The 6,385-nt window shown below is 37.9% G+C and overlaps 1 pseudogene; it reads left to right on the top strand.

Moving 5' to 3' along the window:
* Nucleotides 1-3,937: 3,937 nt before the first annotated feature.
* Nucleotides 3,938-6,385, top strand: LOC149004679 (pentatricopeptide repeat-containing protein At2g20710, mitochondrial-like; annotated as a pseudogene).

Genomic DNA, 6,385 nt, shown 5'->3' with positions numbered 1-6,385 from the left:
AAAAAAAAAAAGTTGAAAAGTGTTGAGAGTGGAACGTAGAGGAGAGAGGAAAAGGCGAAAAAATGGGAAGATTTTTTTTTTGTTTTTTATTATCGAATTAGTATCACCTAAGTTGTTTCCCAGTATTTTGTGTGAATGTATTTTGCGGGAGTTAAGTGTTCCTGAAGTTTTTGGGGAGTCGGACTGGAGTGAAGTGACGGATCGAGGAGATGTTACTCGTTGATATTGATTTTGCGAGTTTGTCCGGAGATTAACATGTGCTATTTTGGTTGTTGTGACGGTATGAAAGGCACTAATCGGATGGTATTGAAGAGTTCTAATTTCTCCATAGAACTTTATAATGGTCATAAGATTTCACCTTATGGCAACAATCGGTGAAGAACATCTTACGCCGGAAGGGACTTCAAGTAAGGCTCTCGGGAAAAAAAATCGGAAAAGCTTGAGGCGATGAAAGAACACAATTGGCAAGAATTGAGGATCTAGCAAATAGTATAATCTAGTTGTATCTTGCGGATAATTTTCTTCATGAAGTCATCAGGTTAGCGGATCAGAGGAAGTGCGGGCAAAAATGGAGAGTAGGTACAAGTCCAAGTCGTTGACAAATCGATTATTTTTAAAAAGCAGTTATATGGCCTTTGATTGTCAGGAGGGAGCAAATTTTGACAAGCACCTGGATGAGTTCAACAGGATTTTGAGGGGTTGTTGGCTCTTGATGAGGAGATCAGGAGGAAGACAAAGAATTACTCTTGTTGGCATCATTGTCTCGATCATTTGATCACATTGTGACCACATTACTTTTTGGTAAAGACACTTTGAAACTTGACAATGTTATTCTTTGCATTGCTAAGGAATGAAACACAGCGGAAAAATAGCGGTGATAGGGGAGTTAGATGAAAGTAGTGCCTTGGTTGTGAGGGGTGGTCATAGCGAGAGGAAGATCAAATGAGAGAATGGAGGGGTCTAGCAAGTCAATGGGTCGCTCAAAATCTCTTTGGTCGCAAAGTAGCTTGTTACTATTGCAAAGAGGAAGGTCATATAAAGAAAGATTGTCCAAGGCGTAAGGAGGATAGGAAAAGGGAAAGACGGGAGAGTGATAAATCATCTATTCGTTGTCTTATGGAGCGATGATGGAGGAGATGATGTCTTTACGACTTCATCCTCGAGGTTTGGATACTTGGTTTGGATTTTAGACTCGGGTGTTCTTTTCACATGTGTTTAATCGGGAATCAATTTGCTACATATCATGCATGTGAATGTGGTATTGTTAAGATGGTAAATAATGTGGAAAACGGGGTTGTCGAAGTTGAGACTATGCGAATTTGCATGTTTGATGGGATTACTGCGAACTTTGGTAAAGGTTAGACCGTATGCTAGATCTAAGGGAAGAATCCCGATTTCATTGAGTACTCTAGATTTAAAGGTTTTAGATGGTCATTTGAAGGTGGAGTTCTCAAGGTTTCAAGGGATCCATGGTTGTGATGCTGGGGAAAGATGGTTAGTAAGTTGTACATGCTTGAAGAGAGTGTTGAAACATGTGGAGCTCCAGTTGACACTTTGGTGGGGGTATAGGTAGATATAATTTGCAGGTTGTTCAAGCGCAAAACAAGAGCAAATCTGAAAGAAGCGAGTGACTTTGCATTGGATTTGGTGAATAGCAGTGATCTCTCGGAGCCGGTGTGACAAAAGGAGAGATGGAGCCACGCCACGTCAGTATAGAGGTGATGAGTTGTACAAGGAAACCCAGTGGGGGTGGGGGATGTGAAGCTACTAGTTTAGTGATGGCGGTAACAAAAGCATCCAAGGAGGGGATGTTGGCAATGCGGTAAGGTGTGGTGAATACCACGAGAAAAACGAGGGGATTACGGAGAGACATCATCAACGGTTTTTTCTTCAAGGTGGTTTACGAGAATTCAAGCCAAGGTGGAGATTGTTGGGTTTGGGTGTCTTGTATTATGTGGGGTCCATGTAATTATAGTTTTAATTGTATTTGTAATTGAAACAGGGGTTTGAGTCACTGTACTAGTCCTTGAGTTAAAATTATTATTATATTAGTTTAGTGTTTTAGGTTTCCCTATATTAGAGAGAAAATAGAGAGAAAGAGAGAGAAAAAAAAAAAAAAAAAAGGAAGCAAAGGGTAATATTTTGTGGGTGTGAGGTTTTCTAAAAGAAAGTAAAACTTATCTTTTTTCTCTCAGTATTGGAGCGTAGACAGTTTTCTCCTTGACCAGTTAAATCTCTCTTCTATGTTTTGCTTTGATTCTTCTTCTTTGTTCGTAGAATTGTGCCATCCGTTTTTCCTAAACCGTGTAAAAACTCTTTTAAATATAAACATTTATCATTTACCCTGTTACCAGTAGGGATTCTTAATGTAAGTTTTAGAAAAAATGAAAAAGAGACAAAATTATACATAAAAAGTCGATTAATTTATAGGCTGAATCGGCTTTTATCTAGGAAAAATCCTTGGAAAAATGTTTTTTCGAGTTACAAGATTTAAGAATTTTAATAATAAAAAATTAAAATCAATAGCTTAGGTGTTCAGTGATTGTGAGCATCTTCTACATGAAAAATATGGAACTTTAGAACTTGACTCAAAGCATAGCTGCAGTGGTTTCAGTCTTTTATTTATTTTTATTTTTTTAAAGAAGAATGATATTGGAAAATTTTCAAATTATAGTACGCTTACTCATCATTTAACCTTGTTATTCTAATAGCAGAGGTATGCTTGTTATATAATCCTAACATAAAGGATGTAAACATAATAAAATAAGTTATAAGGGTATAAACATAGTTGTTTGCAAACACTAGGAGATGTAAATGTGATTTGCTTAATACAATATTGGGTTTTAATTAATGAAGAATTGTGATTCAGGTGTTTAACTTGCTCACCTAGCTTGGACAACCCTCTTAATTTCGAGCTGGAGGGAATGGCTATGTTCCTTTACATGTAGGGATGTAAACAGATTGGATTCAAATCAAATAGTGATAATACCATATCTACGTCTTATTATATTCGGATGAATTTGGATAAATATCCTATTGGTTTTCAGACAAAGTTGAATTCGGATGATGGTCGGATAGCAGTTTTCTTAAGTAGATTATTCTAAATAGGTATGAATACATATTGAATACAAGTTTTCTACTATCTGTTGACATTTTTATCATTTTATTTGTGAGGGCTAAGTATGAAATTTACGAATTTAGTAATTTTGGTAGTTATTTTAGTAGAAAATTCAGAAAAATAATCACATATTTCAAGTAAGAAAAATTTATAAACATAAGAAAAATAAATACAAATAAGTAACTTAATCGGATAATTTTATCGGACAAATAATAAGTGGTAGGAAAGTGGTATACCATATCTGCATCCAATTAGTAATCGGACGGATTTAGATACCCCTAAAACAAAACGAAATGGTAGATTAGAATAAGCTTAATAGTATGAAGTGATTTTATGATTTTAGTCTTCATATAGAACCACTTGTGCATGTGAGTGTTAATTAAGCTCTAGCACAAAAATAACCAAAATCTAATTTCCGCCGTTATCTATATGGGGGTAGATGTTGAGCCCAAGCTCCAAGGCCTAGCCCAACAGGTAATGGGCCGGTGCAAGAGTCCATTTAAAGCTTAAGCCCTTGGACACTAAAATCAACGTCTTCTCCCCATTTGTCCTCTGCAACCAAGGTTTAAAGTATCGGTATCGAGTATCGTATCGGTCATGTAATTTTAAGAGATGTATCTTCTTGTATCGAGTATTGTATCGCTCTAACTAATGTATTTTAGTGTAATTCAATGGAGAGACATATCGAGATGTATCGTATCGGTTGGGTCAAATATGGATACGTATCGGCTAGTATCGCATGGTATCGTAGAATAATTTAAACCTCGTCTGCAACGCTACAAAATCCCTGTCTCTCGTTCTGCCCCCCAAACCCTTCCCCCCGTTGGAAGGTCAGATGAATCGTGTTTGCTCAAGAATGTACAAGTTTCACTCGCCGTCCAGAGCCTTTAGGATCCTGTTCTACTCAACAGAAACCCTTAATCCCTATACTTCAAGGTCTACTTCAGCCGTAAGGCTGTTCAAGAGGATTTCTCCGGCGGGAGTGGGAGATTTTAATGCTTCGATAGTTCCATTTCTCGATCAATGGATTGAAGAAGGAGAAGCTGTCAGCAAAAGAGAACTTCAATCGATGATTAAGAGCCTGAGAGAATACAGACGATACAACCATGCTCTCCAGGTACTACTTTCTGCTTCTTGTTTCCATAGTTATTTTCTGTATTTCCCCCCCCATTTTTTCACTCAATCAAGTCGCAGCTTTAGGGTTTGTTTTGCAATGGGCACAATCTCTGATCAGTTCTAGCATTGTCTTCTCTGTATCAACTATTTATTTGGATTTCAGCATGGAACTAATCAGTCATGTCTTCTTTTACCCTGAAAATTTAAAACCAGCCTGATGGAATAAAACCCACGATGAACATTATTACCCATATGTATTATTGGCTATGCATATGGAGGCAGTCACCATAATAATGCTTCAGGTTAACATGCATGGCTTTGTGGCTGAAGCACCCCTCTTTTCCTTTCTGCAGCAACCCACTTTTCAGGTAGAAGACAAGTTAATTATTGAAATTATTAAGTATTAGCTCCTCAGCTGCTTCACGATGTAGGTTTTCACATTTATTTCCCCTTCAGATTGTAGGAGAACATTTTATTCTTTCTTAGTACAGAATTTTGCAGCCAAACTTGTATTGACTCCACATTCCCTGATTAATTCCTTGGTAGTTTCTGGTTGGACATACCATTTTGTTCCGTTACTCGTAAGTATTCAATGTCAACGAAAGATATGTGGTAAAAGATCATCTTGCAGCTACTTTTATATGCTTAATTCACTCAGTTATGATAATAATAAATACTAAGAATTCGCTGAAATCTTTATATCACTTAACGTTGTTTCTAGCTCATCTTTTAGGTGACTCAGTGGATGAGCGATCGTAGGTACTTGGAACTATCAACATCTGACATTGCTGTTAGGCTGGATTTGATTGCAAGAGTTCATGGCGTAGAAAAAGCGGAAGAGTATTTTAATAACATTCCAAAACATTTAAGAATCTCCTCAACATATGGTGCTCTTCTGAACTGCTACACATATCATAAATCCGTGGAGAAAGCAGAGGCTCACATGCAGAATATGAGGGAGTTGGGGTTTGCAATGTCTTCAACATCTTACAATGTATTGATGAATCTATACTATCAATTGAGACAGCAGGAAAAGCTAAATTTCCTGTTTCAAGAAATGGAACAAAAGGGCATCCTTCCAGACAAGTACACGATCAGCATCTTGCTAGGTTCATTTGTAGCCACTCATGACATTGAAGGAATGGAGAAAATTCTAGAGAGGATGGAAGCAGATCCTAAGGTAACTATGGATTGGAATGCTTATGGTATTGCTGCAAATGGGTACATAAAAGCTGGGTTTATAGACAAGGCATTGAAAATGCTGAAGAAATCAGAGGAAGTGGTAACTGGTAAAAAACGTAGGCCTGCAGTTAATTTCTTCCCTCACTCTGTACGCTAAAATAGGAAAGAAGGATGAAGTGTATCGAATATGGAATCAACATAAAACATCAGAAAAGGTCTATAACTCAACATTCTTGTCCATGATTGATTCACTGCTGAAGTTGGATGACATTGAAGGTGCCGAGAAGATCATAGCAGAGTGGGAATCTAGTGGTACTGTGAATGATTTCCGTGTTCCAAACTTGTTACTGGCTGCATACTGCAAGAGATGTCTTTGGGGGAAGGCCGAAGACTTTATAAATAAGGCGACGGAGAAGGAGAAGAAACCTCACCCAAGTACATGGGACTGTTTGGCAACTGGCTATCTTCTGGATAATCAGATGCCAAAAGCATTGGAGACAATGGAAAAGGCAATCATGGCAAGTAAACCAGGGTGGAAGCCAAATTGTTCCACATTGGTTGCTTGCCTGGAATATTTGAAAGCACAAGGAAATACAAAAGGGGCAGAGGATTTCATTGGGTTACTTAGGACCCAAGGTACCTTACCCTCCAATGTTTGTGATGAGTTGCAGAAATATGTTGAAGATGGACAACTGGAATCCGACAAACTTCATCTGATCATAAAGGGATCTTTTGGAGATAATGAAGGCAGAGAATCCCCAAAATGATGTTGCAAAGTTGCAGCTGATGTATGACGTAAGGTATCTTAGAGCTCAATATTGACCAATGGTTATGATGCCACCACTTCGACTGCCACCACTTGACCTTTGATAGAATTTACAAATTGTTAGAAAGATGTAAATTGAAGCATGAAGGAGACCAATGAGGAGGGAAGGAGGGCAAGTTGCTGTTCATATGGACAGTGCGTGC

Source organism: Hakea prostrata, chromosome 9 (assembly GCF_041222555.1).
Source record: "Hakea prostrata isolate BN-2017 chromosome 9, UWA_Hpros_2, whole genome shotgun sequence".
NCBI lineage: Eukaryota > Viridiplantae > Streptophyta > Magnoliopsida > Proteales > Proteaceae > Hakea > Hakea prostrata.
Note: the sequence above shows the minus strand (reverse complement) of the source record. Positions and strands in the feature narration are given on the sequence as shown.